This window comes from Anomaloglossus baeobatrachus, unplaced genomic scaffold (assembly GCF_048569485.1).
Source record: "Anomaloglossus baeobatrachus isolate aAnoBae1 unplaced genomic scaffold, aAnoBae1.hap1 Scaffold_2842, whole genome shotgun sequence".
Classification (NCBI taxonomy): Eukaryota; Metazoa; Chordata; class Amphibia; order Anura; family Aromobatidae; genus Anomaloglossus; species Anomaloglossus baeobatrachus.
In genome coordinates this window covers 91676-111021 of record NW_027442310.1, presented here as the reverse complement: position 1 = coordinate 111021, position 19346 = coordinate 91676, and the positions used below count along the sequence as shown (strand labels likewise).

Here is a 19346-nt window from a genome sequence, read left to right as displayed (position 1 = left end):
ATTCACCGTGGCAAAGGTTACCAGAAAAATGCCAGTCATGAAGGTCTGGACACTCAGGGTTTCCGCCCTGGAGAAGCCCTGATCCAGAATCATCTTCTTGCAGAACACGTCGCTGGACATGTCCGGCAACCTACCATCCACCGCCTTTAGCTTCAGGGCGACCGTCTGCCGCATCCAAGGCTCCAGGGTTGGAGCCTTTTCAGGCGGCGTCCGGGCTCCCTCCGGCTGGCTGGCGTCGGAGGTAGGGGCCTCTTGGGCCGAAGAAGCCTCTGGATGAGCCTTCCTGGAGGTCCCTGGGTCCTGAGCCTTCTTGGCTGCCTTCTCTGGCTTGCTTGCCATGGCTGGTTCCTGCTTGAGTTCCCGGAGCTGGATCTTGGATTCTTCTCCGGGTGTCTTCTCCCGCTGTGTTCCTCCTCGAAGTTCCTCTGGTCTCCCCAAGTCTTCTCCGAGCCTTCGTCTTCTTGCTTCTTTCTGCCAAGCTCTTCTTCCGTCCGATCTCCCTCTTTCGGTCTCGGCTGGGCTTCGGAGCTTGTCTCCCTGATCGTATCTCGTCAAGTGTAGCTAGCTCAGTTTGTTCTGATAAGAACAGATACTACACTTGATCTTAGCCAAAAGGCCGAGAAGCGATAACCAGAATTGGTTTGGGCCTCGAGTGGCACCCTGGCCTATGCCGGACACATCTTAGGGAGAGAGAGCGAGAGGGAGACAAACCCACGCCTACACAAGACATTTTGTCACCCAAGCCAACCCTTGAAAAGGCTGCTTTGCAGAGCAAAAACAAGAAGAATGGTGCGTTTTGCAGCCGCCGCCCACTGCAATGAATCTGAATAACTCCTCCTTTAGGGCGCAAGCAACTCCCCTCCCCCTTGCAGTCTTTCCAATTCACGATACAAAAAGACGGACAGGACAGGTTGCCTGACTTTCCGTCACTGCCACCCTTTGCCATCCTTACCCGTAGAAAGCCCTTTCATCATCCCCAAACCCTAATCTTTTCCCTTTCCTTCCCAGCCCCCAAACCCTGCCCTCTGTACCTTTCTCACCACCCGCTTCCCTTCTCCTGTCATCCCCCTACCACCCGGGAAAAAAAGAGATTGCCCCCTCCTTCCACTAGCCCACCCTCCCACCCAAAGAACAACTTCTTCTGCGCAGCTTGTTTTCTAGGCAGCAGCGCTATTGTGATGTCATCGGGGGGCATTGTGACAAGCCGCCAGTGTTCCGTCTCTTCATGTTGTGCACTGTTCAAACCGAAAATACATCAACAGGCAGGCTACAGAAAAGCTTACTAACAAAGGTTAGAGAGGGGCTTTCTCAGAGGGCTTTTTACAGTTTGTCTATTCCCAATTAGCCGGTTTAGTATACTTAATGAAAGTACTAATTCTTTCATAGGCCGCCCATTCTTAGTATTTGACGTTCAGGTAACAACAGGTAACTTTATTTGGAGTGGAAGCAGAGAGATAACACCAGATGCCAATTGTAGATCCTCTCACACCTGTGGTCACTGCAGCATCTGACTCCACTTTGTCCAAAAGGGATCTATTCCATTCAATTACACATGATCTAGATTAGACTGACAACAAGATACTGCACGGGACATAGCAGAGTTGGTGAAGTTGAGTGGTGATGAGTTTGCTATTTGGATGAATAAAGCAAGTAAAAAGTGTGTTAGATAAAAATTCATTTCAATTCGCTAATCGGGCTAATATGAATCAGGTGAATCGAGTTCTGCTTTTGGAAACTGGGTTAAGAAGGGGTGCACCGTTCCTGGAGGTACTGCAATACCAGGTCAATGCGTGGAGTGGACAGAGCAAGCTCTTTTTCCATCTCCCTGTTCTAAAAATCCATTTAATATATGGTCCCCAGATAGGGGACGTATCAGATATTAAACTGATAAGAACAGATTTTGATTTAATGAAGCTTTCCAAAGCACCACAAAAAATGCATGACCGAAGTCACACCAAAAACAGTGCAAAGGCTAGGATTCGTGTGGACCCCACCGTGAGGAGAGGGTCCCCAAAAATCAACCCCGTCCCTCCGAGCCAGAAGGCCACAGCAAGGGTCAGGGATCTTCGGTGCTCTCCCAAGCCGAAGCCTGGTTGAGCCTTGTCGTTGCTCCCAGCGTCCACCCAGGCATCTTACCCAAGTGGAGTAGAGAGCTACTAGTTGTTGGTTTCGCAGCCGAAACTGCCCGGACCGTCAACCGGTGTTGGTTTCTCAGCCCAAGGCTAACCGGACCTCCAACCGGGTGTTGGTTTCTCAGCCGAAGCTGACCCAGACCTCCAACCGGGTGTTGGTTTCTCAGCCGAAGCTGACCCAGACCTCCAACCGGGTGTTAGTTTCTCAGCCCAAAGCTGACCAGACCTCCGACCGGGATTATAAAAATTTCCCTTCCTAGCCAGAAGGCCGGGATAGGGTAATATGCTCAAAAAGTATGAAAAGGCAAGGTACGGTGTGCTACAGAGCCCAAGGCTTGCCGGGGTCCCAAGCCAGCAAGCTCAGACTCAGTCCAGGGTCGTCAGTCCTGGGGCACGTTGTACCATAGCCCCCCACCCTTACTCAGTCTAATAGCCTCGATCCTGGTAGGGCCATGTTTTCCTCTAGATGAATATACTATCCACCCAGAGTACTAGCAAGCGCAACCTTCCAGTGTGCATTGTATCATTGTACTAAGGTGGCCTGGAGCTTAAACCACCTCTTCGAACAACACTACACTTGATCTTAGCCAAAAGGCCGAGAAGCGATAACCAGAATTGGTTTGGGCCTCGAGTGGCACCCTGGCCTATGCCGGACACATCTTAGGGAGAGAGAGCGAGAGGGAGACAAACCCACGCCTACACAAGACATTTTGTCACCCAAGCCAACCCTTGAAAAGGCTGCTTTGCAGAGCAAAAACAAGAAGAATGGTGCGTTTTGCAGCCGCCGCCCACTGCAATGAATCTGAATAACTCCTCCTTTAGGGCGCAAGCAACTCCCCTCCCCCTTGCAGTCTTTCCAATTCACGATACAAAAAGACGGACAGGACAGGTTGCCTGACTTTCCGTCACTGCCACCCTTTGCCATCCTTACCCGTAGAAAGCCCTTTCATCATCCCCAAACCCTAATCTTTTCCCTTTCCTTCCCAGCCCCCAAACCCTGCCCTCTGTACCTTTCTCACCACCCGCTTCCCTTCTCCTGTCATCCCCCTACCACCCGGGAATAAAAGAGATTGCCCCCTCCTTCCACTAGCCCACCCTCCCACCCAAAGAACAACTTCTTCTGCGCAGCTTGTTTTCTAGGCAGCAGCGCTATTGTGATGTCATCGGGGGGCATTGTGACAAGCCGCCAGTGTTCCGTCTCTTCATGTTGTGCACTGTTCAAACCGAAAATACATCAACAGGCAGGCTACAGAAAAGCTTACTAACAAAGGTTAGAGAGGGGCTTTCTCAGAGGGCTTTTTACAGTTTGTCTATTCCCAATTAGCCGGTTTAGTATACTTAATGAAAGTACTAATTCTTTCATAGGCCGCCCATTCTTAGTATTTGACGTTCAGGTAACAACAGGTAACTTTATTTGGAGTGGAAGCAGAGAGATAACACCAGATGCCAATTGTAGATCCTCTCACACCTGTGGTCACTGCAGCATCTGACTCCACTTTGTCCAAAAGGGATCTATTCCATTCAATTACACATGATCTAGATTAGACTGACAACAAGATACTGCACGGGACATAGCAGAGTTGGTGAAGTTGAGTGGTGATGAGTTTGCTATTTGGATGAATAAAGCAAGTAAAAAGTGTGTTAGATAAAAATTCATTTCAATTCGCTAATCGGGCTAATATGAATCAGGTGAATCGAGTTCTGCTTTTGGAAACTGGGTTAAGAAGGGGTGCACCGTTCCTGGAGGTACTGCAATACCAGGTCAATGCGTGGAGTGGACAGAGCAAGCTCTTTTTCCATCTCCCTGTTCTAAAAATCCATTTAATATATGGTCCCCAGATAGGGGACGTATCAGATATTAAACTGATAAGAACAGATACTACACTTGATCTTAGCCAAAAGGCCGAGAAGCGATAACCAGAATTGGTTTGGGCCTCGAGTGGCACCCTGGCCTATGCCGGACACATCTTAGGGAGAGAGAGCGAGAGGGAGACAAACCCACGCCTACACAAGACATTTTGTCACCCAAGCCAACCCTTGAAAAGGCTGCTTTGCAGAGCAAAAACAAGAAGAATGGTGCGTTTTGCAGCCGCCGCCCACTGCAATGAATCTGAATAACTCCTCCTTTAGGGCGCAAGCAACTCCCCTCCCCCTTGCAGTCTTTCCAATTCACGATACAAAAAGACGGACAGGACAGGTTGCCTGACTTTCCGTCACTGCCACCCTTTGCCATCCTTACCCGTAGAAAGCCCTTTCATCATCCCCAAACCCTAATCTTTTCCCTTTCCTTCCCAGCCCCCAAACCCTGCCCTCTGTACCTTTCTCACCACCCGCTTCCCTTCTCCTGTCATCCCCCTACCACCCGGGAAAAAAAGAGATTGCCCCCTCCTTCCACTAGCCCACCCTCCCACCCAAAGAACAACTTCTTCTGCGCAGCTTGTTTTCTAGGCAGCAGCGCTATTGTGATGTCATCGGGGGGCATTGTGACAAGCCGCCAGTGTTCCGTCTCTTCATGTTGTGCACTGTTCAAACCGAAAATACATCAACAGGCAGGCTACAGAAAAGCTTACTAACAAAGGTTAGAGAGGGGCTTTCTCAGAGGGCTTTTTACAGTTTGTCTATTCCCAATTAGCCGGTTTAGTATACTTAATGAAAGTACTAATTCTTTCATAGGCCGCCCATTCTTAGTATTTGACGTTCAGGTAACAACAGGTAACTTTATTTGGAGTGGAAGCAGAGAGATAACACCAGATGCCAATTGTAGATCCTCTCACACCTGTGGTCACTGCAGCATCTGACTCCACTTTGTCCAAAAGGGATCTATTCCATTCAATTACACATGATCTAGATTAGACTGACAACAAGATACTGCACGGGACATAGCAGAGTTGGTGAAGTTGAGTGGTGATGAGTTTGCTATTTGGATGAATAAAGCAAGTAAAAAGTGTGTTAGATAAAAATTCATTTCAATTCGCTAATCGGGCTAATATGAATCAGGTGAATCGAGTTCTGCTTTTGGAAACTGGGTTAAGAAGGGGTGCACCGTTCCTGGAGGTACTGCAATACCAGGTCAATGCGTGGAGTGGACAGAGCAAGCTCTTTTTCCATCTCCCTGTTCTAAAAATCCATTTAATATATGGTCCCCAGATAGGGGACGTATCAGATATTAAACTGATAAGAACAGATACTACACTTGATCTTAGCCAAAAGGCCGAGAAGCGATAACCAGAATTGGTTTGGGCCTCGAGTGGCACCCTGGCCTATGCCGGACACATCTTAGGGAGAGAGAGCGAGAGGGAGACAAACCCACGCCTACACAAGACATTTTGTCACCCAAGCCAACCCTTGAAAAGGCTGCTTTGCAGAGCAAAAACAAGAAGAATGGTGCGTTTTGCAGCCGCCGCCCACTGCAATGAATCTGAATAACTCCTCCTTTAGGGCGCAAGCAACTCCCCTCCCCCTTGCAGTCTTTCCAATTCACGATACAAAAAGACGGACAGGACAGGTTGCCTGACTTTCCGTCACTGCCACCCTTTGCCATCCTTACCCGTAGAAAGCCCTTTCATCATCCCCAAACCCTAATCTTTTCCCTTTCCTTCCCAGCCCCCAAACCCTGCCCTCTGTACCTTTCTCACCACCCGCTTCCCTTCTCCTGTCATCCCCCTACCACCCGGGAAAAAAAGAGATTGCCCCCTCCTTCCACTAGCCCACCCTCCCACCCAAAGAACAACTTCTTCTGCGCAGCTTGTTTTCTAGGCAGCAGCGCTATTGTGATGTCATCGGGGGGCATTGTGACAAGCCGCCAGTGTTCCGTCTCTTCATGTTGTGCACTGTTCAAACCGAAAATACATCAACAGGCAGGCTACAGAAAAGCTTACTAACAAAGGTTAGAGAGGGGCTTTCTCAGAGGGCTTTTTACAGTTTGTCTATTCCCAATTAGCCGGTTTAGTATACTTAATGAAAGTACTAATTCTTTCATAGGCCGCCCATTCTTAGTATTTGACGTTCAGGTAACAACAGGTAACTTTATTTGGAGTGGAAGCAGAGAGATAACACCAGATGCCAATTGTAGATCCTCTCACACCTGTGGTCACTGCAGCATCTGACTCCACTTTGTCCAAAAGGGATCTATTCCATTCAATTACACATGATCTAGATTAGACTGACAACAAGATACTGCACGGGACATAGCAGAGTTGGTGAAGTTGAGTGGTGATGAGTTTGCTATTTGGATGAATAAAGCAAGTAAAAAGTGTGTTAGATAAAAATTCATTTCAATTCGCTAATCGGGCTAATATGAATCAGGTGAATCGAGTTCTGCTTTTGGAAACTGGGTTAAGAAGGGGTGCACCGTTCCTGGAGGTACTGCAATACCAGGTCAATGCGTGGAGTGGACAGAGCAAGCTCTTTTTCCATCTCCCTGTTCTAAAAATCCATTTAATATATGGTCCCCAGATAGGGGACGTATCAGATATTAAACTGATAAGAACAGATACTACACTTGATCTTAGCCAAAAGGCCGAGAAGCGATAACCAGAATTGGTTTGGGCCTCGAGTGGCACCCTGGCCTATGCCGGACACATCTTAGGGAGAGAGAGCGAGAGGGAGACAAACCCACGCCTACACAAGACATTTTGTCACCCAAGCCAACCCTTGAAAAGGCTGCTTTGCAGAGCAAAAACAAGAAGAATGGTGCGTTTTGCAGCCGCCGCCCACTGCAATGAATCTGAATAACTCCTCCTTTAGGGCGCAAGCAACTCCCCTCCCCCTTGCAGTCTTTCCAATTCACGATACAAAAAGACGGACAGGACAGGTTGCCTGACTTTCCGTCACTGCCACCCTTTGCCATCCTTACCCGTAGAAAGCCCTTTCATCATCCCCAAACCCTAATCTTTTCCCTTTCCTTCCCAGCCCCCAAACCCTGCCCTCTGTACCTTTCTCACCACCCGCTTCCCTTCTCCTGTCATCCCCCTACCACCCGGGAAAAAAAGAGATTGCCCCCTCCTTCCACTAGCCCACCCTCCCACCCAAAGAACAACTTCTTCTGCGCAGCTTGTTTTCTAGGCAGCAGCGCTATTGTGATGTCATCGGGGGGCATTGTGACAAGCCGCCAGTGTTCCGTCTCTTCATGTTGTGCACTGTTCAAACCGAAAATACATCAACAGGCAGGCTACAGAAAAGCTTACTAACAAAGGTTAGAGAGGGGCTTTCTCAGAGGGCTTTTTACAGTTTGTCTATTCCCAATTAGCCGGTTTAGTATACTTAATGAAAGTACTAATTCTTTCATAGGCCGCCCATTCTTAGTATTTGACGTTCAGGAAACAACAGGTAACTTTATTTGGAGTGGAAGCAGAGAGATAACACCAGATGCCAATTGTAGATCCTCTCACACCTGTGGTCACTGCAGCATCTGACTCCACTTTGTCCAAAAGGGATCTATTCCATTCAATTACACATGATCTAGATTAGACTGACAACAAGATACTGCACGGGACATAGCAGAGTTGGTGAAGTTGAGTGGTGATGAGTTTGCTATTTGGATGAATAAAGCAAGTAAAAAGTGTGTTAGATAAAAATTCATTTCAATTCGCTAATCGGGCTAATATGAATCAGGTGAATCGAGTTCTGCTTTTGGAAACTGGGTTAAGAAGGGGTGCACCGTTCCTGGAGGTACTGCAATACCAGGTCAATGCGTGGAGTGGACAGAGCAAGCTCTTTTTCCATCTCCCTGTTCTAAAAATCCATTTAATATATGGTCCCCAGATAGGGGACGTATCAGATATTAAACTGATAAGAACAGATACTACACTTGATCTTAGCCAAAAGGCCGAGAAGCGATAACCAGAATTGGTTTGGGCCTCGAGTGGCACCCTGGCCTATGCCGGACACATCTTAGGGAGAGAGAGCGAGAGGGAGACAAACCCACGCCTACACAAGACATTTTGTCACCCAAGCCAACCCTTGAAAAGGCTGCTTTGCAGAGCAAAAACAAGAAGAATGGTGCGTTTTGCAGCCGCCGCCCACTGCAATGAATCTGAATAACTCCTCCTTTAGGGCGCAAACAACTCCCCTCCCCCTTGCAGTCTTTCCAATTCACGATACAAAAAGACGGACAGGACAGGTTGCCTGACTTTCCGTCACTGCCACCCTTTGCCATCCTTACCCGTAGAAAGCCCTTTCATCATCCCCAAACCCTAATCTTTTCCCTTTCCTTCCCAGCCCCCAAACCCTGCCCTCTGTACCTTTCTCACCACCCGCTTCCCTTCTCCTGTCATCCCCCTACCACCCGGGAAAAAAAGAGATTGCCCCCTCCTTCCACTAGCCCACCCTCCCACCCAAAGAACAACTTCTTCTGCGCAGCTTGTTTTCTAGGCAGCAGCGCTATTGTGATGTCATCGGGGGGCATTGTGACAAGCCGCCAGTGTTCCGTCTCTTCATGTTGTGCACTGTTCAAACCGAAAATACATCAACAGGCAGGCTACAGAAAAGCTTACTAACAAAGGTTAGAGAGGGGCTTTCTCAGAGGGCTTTTTACAGTTTGTCTATTCCCAATTAGCCGGTTTAGTATACTTAATGAAAGTACTAATTCTTTCATAGGCCGCCCATTCTTAGTATTTGACGTTCAGGTAACAACAGGTAACTTTATTTGGAGTGGAAGCAGAGAGATAACACCAGATGCCAATTGTAGATCCTCTCACACCTGTGGTCACTGCAGCATCTGACTCCACTTTGTCCAAAAGGGATCTATTCCATTCAATTACACATGATCTAGATTAGACTGACAACAAGATACTGCACGGGACATAGCAGAGTTGGTGAAGTTGAGTGGTGATGAGTTTGCTATTTGGATGAATAAAGCAAGTAAAAAGTGTGTTAGATAAAAATTCATTTCAATTCGCTAATCGGGCTAATATGAATCAGGTGAATCGAGTTCTGCTTTTGGAAACTGGGTTAAGAAGGGGTGCACCGTTCCTGGAGGTACTGCAATACCAGGTCAATGCGTGGAGTGGACAGAGCAAGCTCTTTTTCCATCTCCCTGTTCTAAAAATCCATTTAATATATGGTCCCCAGATAGGGGACGTATCAGATATTAAACTGATAAGAACAGATACTACACTTGATCTTAGCCAAAAGGCCGAGAAGCGATAACCAGAATTGGTTTGGGCCTCGAGTGGCACCCTGGCCTATGCCGGACACATCTTAGGGAGAGAGAGCGAGAGGGAGACAAACCCACGCCTACACAAGACATTTTGTCACCCAAGCCAACCCTTGAAAAGGCTGCTTTGCAGAGCAAAAACAAGAAGAATGGTGCGTTTTGCAGCCGCCGCCCACTGCAATGAATCTGAATAACTCCTCCTTTAGGGCGCAAGCAACTCCCCTCCCCCTTGCAGTCTTTCCAATTCACGATACAAAAAGACGGACAGGACAGGTTGCCTGACTTTCCGTCACTGCCACCCTTTGCCATCCTTACCCGTAGAAAGCCCTTTCATCATCCCCAAACCCTAATCTTTTCCCTTTCCTTCCCAGCCCCCAAACCCTGCCCTCTGTACCTTTCTCACCACCCGCTTCCCTTCTCCTGTCATCCCCCTACCACCCGGGAAAAAAAGAGATTGCCCCCTCCTTCCACTAGCCCACCCTCCCACCCAAAGAACAACTTCTTCTGCGCAGCTTGTTTTCTAGGCAGCAGCGCTATTGTGATGTCATCGGGGGGCATTGTGACAAGCCGCCAGTGTTCCGTCTCTTCATGTTGTGCACTGTTCAAACCGAAAATACATCAACAGGCAGGCTACAGAAAAGCTTACTAACAAAGGTTAGAGAGGGGCTTTCTCAGAGGGCTTTTTACAGTTTGTCTATTCCCAATTAGCCGGTTTAGTATACTTAATGAAAGTACTAATTCTTTCATAGGCCGCCCATTCTTAGTATTTGACGTTCAGGTAACAACAGGTAACTTTATTTGGAGTGGAAGCAGAGAGATAACACCAGATGCCAATTGTAGATCCTCTCACACCTGTGGTCACTGCAGCATCTGACTCCACTTTGTCCAAAAGGGATCTATTCCATTCAATTACACATGATCTAGATTAGACTGACAACAAGATACTGCACGGGACATAGCAGAGTTGGTGAAGTTGAGTGGTGATGAGTTTGCTATTTGGATGAATAAAGCAAGTAAAAAGTGTGTTAGATAAAAATTCATTTCAATTCGCTAATCGGGCTAATATGAATCAGGTGAATCGAGTTCTGCTTTTGGAAACTGGGTTAAGAAGGGGTGCACCGTTCCTGGAGGTACTGCAATACCAGGTCAATGCGTGGAGTGGACAGAGCAAGCTCTTTTTCCATCTCCCTGTTCTAAAAATCCATTTAATATATGGTCCCCAGATAGGGGACGTATCAGATATTAAACTGATAAGAACAGATACTACACTTGATCTTAGCCAAAAGGCCGAGAAGCGATAACCAGAATTGGTTTGGGCCTCGAGTGGCACCCTGGCCTATGCCGGACACATCTTAGGGAGAGAGAGCGAGAGGGAGACAAACCCACGCCTACACAAGACATTTTGTCACCCAAGCCAACCCTTGAAAAGGCTGCTTTGCAGAGCAAAAACAAGAAGAATGGTGCGTTTTGCAGCCGCCGCCCACTGCAATGAATCTGAATAACTCCTCCTTTAGGGCGCAAGCAACTCCCCTCCCCCTTGCAGTCTTTCCAATTCACGATACAAAAAGACGGACAGGACAGGTTGCCTGACTTTCCGTCACTGCCACCCTTTGCCATCCTTACCCGTAGAAAGCCCTTTCATCATCCCCAAACCCTAATCTTTTCCCTTTCCTTCCCAGCCCCCAAACCCTGCCCTCTGTACCTTTCTCACCACCCGCTTCCCTTCTCCTGTCATCCCCCTACCACCCGGGAAAAAAAGAGATTGCCCCCTCCTTCCACTAGCCCACCCTCCCACCCAAAGAACAACTTCTTCTGCGCAGCTTGTTTTCTAGGCAGCAGCGCTATTGTGATGTCATCGGGGGGCATTGTGACAAGCCGCCAGTGTTCCGTCTCTTCATGTTGTGCACTGTTCAAACCGAAAATACATCAACAGGCAGGCTACAGAAAAGCTTACTAACAAAGGTTAGAGAGGGGCTTTCTCAGAGGGCTTTTTACAGTTTGTCTATTCCCAATTAGCCGGTTTAGTATACTTAATGAAAGTACTAATTCTTTCATAGGCCGCCCATTCTTAGTATTTGACGTTCAGGTAACAACAGGTAACTTTATTTGGAGTGGAAGCAGAGAGATAACACCAGATGCCAATTGTAGATCCTCTCACACCTGTGGTCACTGCAGCATCTGACTCCACTTTGTCCAAAAGGGATCTATTCCATTCAATTACACATGATCTAGATTAGACTGACAACAAGATACTGCACGGGACATAGCAGAGTTGGTGAAGTTGAGTGGTGATGAGTTTGCTATTTGGATGAATAAAGCAAGTAAAAAGTGTGTTAGATAAAAATTCATTTCAATTCGCTAATCGGGCTAATATGAATCAGGTGAATCGAGTTCTGCTTTTGGAAACTGGGTTAAGAAGGGGTGCACCGTTCCTGGAGGTACTGCAATACCAGGTCAATGCGTGGAGTGGACAGAGCAAGCTCTTTTTCCATCTCCCTGTTCTAAAAATCCATTTAATATATGGTCCCCAGATAGGGGACGTATCAGATATTAAACTGATAAGAACAGATACTACACTTGATCTTAGCCAAAAGGCCGAGAAGCGATAACCAGAATTGGTTTGGGCCTCGAGTGGCACCCTGGCCTATGCCGGACACATCTTAGGGAGAGAGAGCGAGAGGGAGACAAACCCACGCCTACACAAGACATTTTGTCACCCAAGCCAACCCTTGAAAAGGCTGCTTTGCAGAGCAAAAACAAGAAGAATGGTGCGTTTTGCAGCCGCCGCCCACTGCAATGAATCTGAATAACTCCTCCTTTAGGGCGCAAGCAACTCCCCTCCCCCTTGCAGTCTTTCCAATTCACGATACAAAAAGACGGACAGGACAGGTTGCCTGACTTTCCGTCACTGCCACCCTTTGCCATCCTTACCCGTAGAAAGCCCTTTCATCATCCCCAAACCCTAATCTTTTCCCTTTCCTTCCCAGCCCCCAAACCCTGCCCTCTGTACCTTTCTCACCACCCGCTTCCCTTCTCCTGTCATCCCCCTACCACCCGGGAAAAAAAGAGATTGCCCCCTCCTTCCACTAGCCCACCCTCCCACCCAAAGAACAACTTCTTCTGCGCAGCTTGTTTTCTAGGCAGCAGCGCTATTGTGATGTCATCGGGGGGCATTGTGACAAGCCGCCAGTGTTCCGTCTCTTCATGTTGTGCACTGTTCAAACCGAAAATACATCAACAGGCAGGCTACAGAAAAGCTTACTAACAAAGGTTAGAGAGGGGCTTTCTCAGAGGGCTTTTTACAGTTTGTCTATTCCCAATTAGCCGGTTTAGTATACTTAATGAAAGTACTAATTCTTTCATAGGCCGCCCATTCTTAGTATTTGACGTTCAGGTAACAACAGGTAACTTTATTTGGAGTGGAAGCAGAGAGATAACACCAGATGCCAATTGTAGATCCTCTCACACCTGTGGTCACTGCAGCATCTGACTCCACTTTGTCCAAAAGGGATCTATTCCATTCAATTACACATGATCTAGATTAGACTGACAACAAGATACTGCACGGGACATAGCAGAGTTGGTGAAGTTGAGTGGTGATGAGTTTGCTATTTGGATGAATAAAGCAAGTAAAAAGTGTGTTAGATAAAAATTCATTTCAATTCGCTAATCGGGCTAATATGAATCAGGTGAATCGAGTTCTGCTTTTGGAAACTGGGTTAAGAAGGGGTGCACCGTTCCTGGAGGTACTGCAATACCAGGTCAATGCGTGGAGTGGACAGAGCAAGCTCTTTTTCCATCTCCCTGTTCTAAAAATCCATTTAATATATGGTCCCCAGATAGGGGACGTATCAGATATTAAACTGATAAGAACAGATACTACACTTGATCTTAGCCAAAAGGCCGAGAAGCGATAACCAGAATTGGTTTGGGCCTCGAGTGGCACCCTGGCCTATGCCGGACACATCTTAGGGAGAGAGAGCGAGAGGGAGACAAACCCACGCCTACACAAGACATTTTGTCACCCAAGCCAACCCTTGAAAAGGCTGCTTTGCAGAGCAAAAACAAGAAGAATGGTGCGTTTTGCAGCCGCCGCCCACTGCAATGAATCTGAATAACTCCTCCTTTAGGGCGCAAGCAACTCCCCTCCCCCTTGCAGTCTTTCCAATTCACGATACAAAAAGACGGACAGGACAGGTTGCCTGACTTTCCGTCACTGCCACCCTTTGCCATCCTTACCCGTAGAAAGCCCTTTCATCATCCCCAAACCCTAATCTTTTCCCTTTCCTTCCCAGCCCCCAAACCCTGCCCTCTGTACCTTTCTCACCACCCGCTTCCCTTCTCCTGTCATCCCCCTACCACCCGGGAAAAAAAGAGATTGCCCCCTCCTTCCACTAGCCCACCCTCCCACCCAAAGAACAACTTCTTCTGCGCAGCTTGTTTTCTAGGCAGCAGCGCTATTGTGATGTCATCGGGGGGCATTGTGACAAGCCGCCAGTGTTCCGTCTCTTCATGTTGTGCACTGTTCAAACCGAAAATACATCAACAGGCAGGCTACAGAAAAGCTTACTAACAAAGGTTAGAGAGGGGCTTTCTCAGAGGGCTTTTTACAGTTTGTCTATTCCCAATTAGCCGGTTTAGTATACTTAATGAAAGTACTAATTCTTTCATAGGCCGCCCATTCTTAGTATTTGACGTTCAGGTAACAACAGGTAACTTTATTTGGAGTGGAAGCAGAGAGATAACACCAGATGCCAATTGTAGATCCTCTCACACCTGTGGTCACTGCAGCATCTGACTCCACTTTGTCCAAAAGGGATCTATTCCATTCAATTACACATGATCTAGATTAGACTGACAACAAGATACTGCACGGGACATAGCAGAGTTGGTGAAGTTGAGTGGTGATGAGTTTGCTATTTGGATGAATAAAGCAAGTAAAAAGTGTGTTAGATAAAAATTCATTTCAATTCGCTAATCGGGCTAATATGAATCAGGTGAATCGAGTTCTGCTTTTGGAAACTGGGTTAAGAAGGGGTGCACCGTTCCTGGAGGTACTGCAATACCAGGTCAATGCGTGGAGTGGACAGAGCAAGCTCTTTTTCCATCTCCCTGTTCTAAAAATCCATTTAATATATGGTCCCCAGATAGGGGACGTATCAGATATTAAACTGATAAGAACAGATACTACACTTGATCTTAGCCAAAAGGCCGAGAAGCGATAACCAGAATTGGTTTGGGCCTCGAGTGGCACCCTGGCCTATGCCGGACACATCTTAGGGAGAGAGAGCGAGAGGGAGACAAACCCACGCCTACACAAGACATTTTGTCACCCAAGCCAACCCTTGAAAAGGCTGCTTTGCAGAGCAAAAACAAGAAGAATGGTGCGTTTTGCAGCCGCCGCCCACTGCAATGAATCTGAATAACTCCTCCTTTAGGGCGCAAGCAACTCCCCTCCCCCTTGCAGTCTTTCCAATTCACGATACAAAAAGACGGACAGGACAGGTTGCCTGACTTTCCGTCACTGCCACCCTTTGCCATCCTTACCCGTAGAAAGCCCTTTCATCATCCCCAAACCCTAATCTTTTCCCTTTCCTTCCCAGCCCCCAAACCCTGCCCTCTGTACCTTTCTCACCACCCGCTTCCCTTCTCCTGTCATCCCCCTACCACCCGGGAAAAAAAGAGATTGCCCCCTCCTTCCACTAGCCCACCCTCCCACCCAAAGAACAACTTCTTCTGCGCAGCTTGTTTTCTAGGCAGCAGCGCTATTGTGATGTCATCGGGGGGCATTGTGACAAGCCGCCAGTGTTCCGTCTCTTCATGTTGTGCACTGTTCAAACCGAAAATACATCAACAGGCAGGCTACAGAAAAGCTTACTAACAAAGGTTAGAGAGGGGCTTTCTCAGAGGGCTTTTTACAGTTTGTCTATTCCCAATTAGCCGGTTTAGTATACTTAATGAAAGTACTAATTCTTTCATAGGCCGCCCATTCTTAGTATTTGACGTTCAGGTAACAACAGGTAACTTTATTTGGAGTGGAAGCAGAGAGATAACACCAGATGCCAATTGTAGATCCTCTCACACCTGTGGTCACTGCAGCATCTGACTCCACTTTGTCCAAAAGGGATCTATTCCATTCAATTACACATGATCTAGATTAGACTGACAACAAGATACTGCACGGGACATAGCAGAGTTGGTGAAGTTGAGTGGTGATGAGTTTGCTATTTGGATGAATAAAGCAAGTAAAAAGTGTGTTAGATAAAAATTCATTTCAATTCGCTAATCGGGCTAATATGAATCAGGTGAATCGAGTTCTGCTTTTGGAAACTGGGTTAAGAAGGGGTGCACCGTTCCTGGAGGTACTGCAATACCAGGTCAATGCGTGGAGTGGACAGAGCAAGCTCTTTTTCCATCTCCCTGTTCTAAAAATCCATTTAATATATGGTCCCCAGATAGGGGACGTATCAGATATTAAACTGATAAGAACAGATACTACACTTGATCTTAGCCAAAAGGCCGAGAAGCGATAACCAGAATTGGTTTGGGCCTCGAGTGGCACCCTGGCCTATGCCGGACACATCTTAGGGAGAGAGAGCGAGAGGGAGACAAACCCACGCCTACACAAGACATTTTGTCACCCAAGCCAACCCTTGAAAAGGCTGCTTTGCAGAGCAAAAACAAGAAGAATGGTGCGTTTTGCAGCCGCCGCCCACTGCAATGAATCTGAATAACTCCTCCTTTAGGGCGCAAGCAACTCCCCTCCCCCTTGCAGTCTTTCCAATTCACGATACAAAAAGACGGACAGGACAGGTTGCCTGACTTTCCGTCACTGCCACCCTTTGCCATCCTTACCCGTAGAAAGCCCTTTCATCATCCCCAAACCCTAATCTTTTCCCTTTCCTTCCCAGCCCCCAAACCCTGCCCTCTGTACCTTTCTCACCACCCGCTTCCCTTCTCCTGTCATCCCCCTACCACCCGGGAAAAAAAGAGATTGCCCCCTCCTTCCACTAGCCCACCCTCCCACCCAAAGAACAACTTCTTCTGCGCAGCTTGTTTTCTAGGCAGCAGCGCTATTGTGATGTCATCGGGGGGCATTGTGACAAGCCGCCAGTGTTCCGTCTCTTCATGTTGTGCACTGTTCAAACCGAAAATACATCAACAGGCAGGCTACAGAAAAGCTTACTAACAAAGGTTAGAGAGGGGCTTTCTCAGAGGGCTTTTTACAGTTTGTCTATTCCCAATTAGCCGGTTTAGTATACTTAATGAAAGTACTAATTCTTTCATAGGCCGCCCATTCTTAGTATTTGACGTTCAGGTAACAACAGGTAACTTTATTTGGAGTGGAAGCAGAGAGATAACACCAGATGCCAATTGTAGATCCTCTCACACCTGTGGTCACTGCAGCATCTGACTCCACTTTGTCCAAAAGGGATCTATTCCATTCAATTACACATGATCTAGATTAGACTGACAACAAGATACTGCACGGGACATAGCAGAGTTGGTGAAGTTGAGTGGTGATGAGTTTGCTATTTGGATGAATAAAGCAAGTAAAAAGTGTGTTAGATAAAAATTCATTTCAATTCGCTAATCGGGCTAATATGAATCAGGTGAATCGAGTTCTGCTTTTGGAAACTGGGTTAAGAAGGGGTGCACCGTTCCTGGAGGTACTGCAATACCAGGTCAATGCGTGGAGTGGACAGAGCAAGCTCTTTTTCCATCTCCCTGTTCTAAAAATCCATTTAATATATGGTCCCCAGATAGGGGACGTATCAGATATTAAACTGATAAGAACAGATACTACACTTGATCTTAGCCAAAAGGCCGAGAAGCGATAACCAGAATTGGTTTGGGCCTCGAGTGGCACCCTGGCCTATGCCGGACACATCTTAGGGAGAGAGAGCGAGAGGGAGACAAACCCACGCCTACACAAGACATTTTGTCACCCAAGCCAACCCTTGAAAAGGCTGCTTTGCAGAGCAAAAACAAGAAGAATGGTGCGTTTTGCAGCCGCCGCCCACTGCAATGAATCTGAATAACTCCTCCTTTAGGGCGCAAGCAACTCCCCTCCCCCTTGCAGTCTTTCCAATTCACGATACAAAAAGACGGACAGGACAGGTTGCCTGACTTTCCGTCACTGCCACCCTTTGCCATCCTTACCCGTAGAAAGCCCTTTCATCATCCCCAAACCCTAATCTTTTCCCTTTCCTTCCCAGCCCCCAAACCCTGCCCTCTGTACCTTTCTCACCACCCGCTTCCCTTCTCCTGTCATCCCCCTACCACCCGGGAAAAAAAGAGATTGCCCCCTCCTTCCACTAGCCCACCCTCCCACCCAAAGAACAACTTCTTCTGCGCAGCTTGTTTTCTAGGCAGCAGCGCTATTGTGATGTCATCGGGGGGCATTGTGACAAGCCGCCAGTGTTCCGTCTCTTCATGTTGTGCACTGTTCAAACCGAAAATACATCAACAGGCAGGCTACAGAAAAGCTTACTAACAAAGGTTAGAGAGGGGCTTTCTCAGAGGGCTTTTTACAGTTTGTCTATTCCCAATTAGCCGGTTTAGTATACTTAATGAAAGTACTAATTCTTTCATAGGCCGCCCATTCTTAGTATTTGACGTTCAGGTAACAACAGGTAACTTTATTTGGAGTGGAAGCAGAGAGATAACACCAGATGCCAATTGTAGATCCTCTCACACCTGTGGTCACTGCAGCATCTGACTCCACTTTGTCCAAAAGGGATCTATTCCATTCAATTACACATGATCTAGATTAGACTGACAACAAGATACTGCACGGGACATAGCAGAGTTGGTGAAGTTGAGTGGTGATGAGTTTGCTATTTGGATGAATAAAGCAAGTAAAAAGTGTGTTAGATAAAAATTCATTTCAATTCGCTAATCGGGCTAATATGAATCAGGTGAATCGAGTTCTGCTTTTGGAAACTGGGTTAAGAAGGGGTGCACCGTTCCTGGAGGTACTGCAATACCAGGTCAATGCGTGGAGTGGACAGAGCAAGCTCTTTTTCCATCTCCCTGTTCTAAAAATCCATTTAATATATGGTCCCCAGATAGGGGACGTATCAGATATTAAACTGATAAGAACAGATACTACACTTGATCTTAGCCAAAAGGCCGAGAAGCGATAACCAGAATTGGTTTGGGCCTCGAGTGGCACCCTGGCCTATGCCGGACACATCTTAGGGAGAGAGAGCGAGAGGGAGACAAACCCACGCCTACACAAGACATTTTGTCACCCAAGCCAACCCTTGAAAAGGCTGCTTTGCAGAGCAAAAACAAGAAGAATGGTGCGTTTTGCAGCCGCCGCCCACTGCAATGAATCTGAATAACTCCTCCTTTAGGGCGCAAGCAACTCCCCTCCCCCTTGCAGTCTTTCCAATTCACGATACAAAAAGACGGACAGGACAGGTTGCCTGACTTTCCGTCACTGCCACCCTTTGCCATCCTTACCCGTAGAAAGCCCTTTCATCATCCCCAAACCCTAATCTTTTCCCTTTCCTTCCCAGCCCCCAAACCCTGCCCTCTGTACCTTTCTCACCACCCGCTTCCCTTCTCCTGTCATCCCCCTACCACCCGGGAAAAAAAGAGATTGCCCCCTCCTTCCACTAGCCCACCCTCCCACCCAAAGAACAACTTCTTCTGCGCAGCTTGTTTTCTAGGCAGCAGCGCTATTGTGATGTCATCGGGGGGCATTGTGACAAGCCGCCAGTGTTCCGTCTCTTCATGTTGTGCACTGTTCAAACCGAAAATACATCAACAGGCAGGCTACAGAAAAGCTTACTAACAAAGGTTAGAGAGGGGCTTTCTCAGAGGGCTTTTTACAGTTTGTCTATTCCCAATTAGCCGGTTTAGTATACTTAATGAAAGTACTAATTCTTTCATAGGCCGCCCATTCTTAGTATTTGACGTTCAGGTAACAACAGGTAACTTTATTTGGAGTGGAAGCAGAGAGATAACACCAGATGCCAATTGTAGATCCTCTCACACCTGTGGTCACTGCAGCATCTGACTCCACTTTGTCCAAAAGGGATCTATTC

At 47.4% G+C, this 19346-nt stretch overlaps 13 non-coding genes and 1 pseudogene across 13 annotated transcripts; all 14 read right to left on the bottom strand.

Moving 5' to 3' along the window:
• Window positions 1–524: 524 nt before the first annotated feature.
• Window positions 525–628, bottom strand: LOC142266408 (U2 spliceosomal RNA; annotated as a pseudogene).
• Window positions 629–1745: 1117 nt separating this feature from the next.
• Window positions 1746–1941, bottom strand: LOC142266405 (U2 spliceosomal RNA). Its single transcript, XR_012732499.1, has one exon. It is a non-coding gene; the product is annotated as a U2 spliceosomal RNA (small nuclear RNA).
• Window positions 1942–3856: 1915 nt separating this feature from the next.
• On the bottom strand, window positions 3857–4047 carry LOC142266372 (U2 spliceosomal RNA). The gene has a single exon (XR_012732470.1). It is a non-coding gene; the product is annotated as a U2 spliceosomal RNA (small nuclear RNA).
• A 1117-nt stretch (window positions 4048–5164) lies between these two features.
• On the bottom strand, window positions 5165–5355 carry LOC142266371 (U2 spliceosomal RNA). Its single transcript, XR_012732469.1, has one exon. It is a non-coding gene; the product is annotated as a U2 spliceosomal RNA (small nuclear RNA).
• Window positions 5356–6472: 1117 nt separating this feature from the next.
• On the bottom strand, window positions 6473–6663 carry LOC142266370 (U2 spliceosomal RNA). Its single transcript, XR_012732468.1, has one exon. It is a non-coding gene; the product is annotated as a U2 spliceosomal RNA (small nuclear RNA).
• Window positions 6664–7780: 1117 nt separating this feature from the next.
• On the bottom strand, window positions 7781–7971 carry LOC142266368 (U2 spliceosomal RNA). Its single transcript, XR_012732467.1, has one exon. It is a non-coding gene; the product is annotated as a U2 spliceosomal RNA (small nuclear RNA).
• Window positions 7972–9088: 1117 nt separating this feature from the next.
• On the bottom strand, window positions 9089–9279 carry LOC142266367 (U2 spliceosomal RNA). The gene has a single exon (XR_012732466.1). It is a non-coding gene; the product is annotated as a U2 spliceosomal RNA (small nuclear RNA).
• A 1117-nt stretch (window positions 9280–10396) lies between these two features.
• LOC142266366 (U2 spliceosomal RNA) lies at window positions 10397–10587 on the bottom strand. The gene has a single exon (XR_012732465.1). It is a non-coding gene; the product is annotated as a U2 spliceosomal RNA (small nuclear RNA).
• A 1117-nt stretch (window positions 10588–11704) lies between these two features.
• LOC142266365 (U2 spliceosomal RNA) lies at window positions 11705–11895 on the bottom strand. The gene has a single exon (XR_012732464.1). It is a non-coding gene; the product is annotated as a U2 spliceosomal RNA (small nuclear RNA).
• A 1117-nt stretch (window positions 11896–13012) lies between these two features.
• LOC142266364 (U2 spliceosomal RNA) lies at window positions 13013–13203 on the bottom strand. Its single transcript, XR_012732463.1, has one exon. It is a non-coding gene; the product is annotated as a U2 spliceosomal RNA (small nuclear RNA).
• A 1117-nt stretch (window positions 13204–14320) lies between these two features.
• Window positions 14321–14511, bottom strand: LOC142266362 (U2 spliceosomal RNA). Its single transcript, XR_012732461.1, has one exon. It is a non-coding gene; the product is annotated as a U2 spliceosomal RNA (small nuclear RNA).
• Window positions 14512–15628: 1117 nt separating this feature from the next.
• Window positions 15629–15819, bottom strand: LOC142266361 (U2 spliceosomal RNA). Its single transcript, XR_012732460.1, has one exon. It is a non-coding gene; the product is annotated as a U2 spliceosomal RNA (small nuclear RNA).
• A 1117-nt stretch (window positions 15820–16936) lies between these two features.
• On the bottom strand, window positions 16937–17127 carry LOC142266360 (U2 spliceosomal RNA). Its single transcript, XR_012732459.1, has one exon. It is a non-coding gene; the product is annotated as a U2 spliceosomal RNA (small nuclear RNA).
• A 1117-nt stretch (window positions 17128–18244) lies between these two features.
• Window positions 18245–18435, bottom strand: LOC142266359 (U2 spliceosomal RNA). The gene has a single exon (XR_012732458.1). It is a non-coding gene; the product is annotated as a U2 spliceosomal RNA (small nuclear RNA).
• Window positions 18436–19346: the final 911 nt, after the last annotated feature.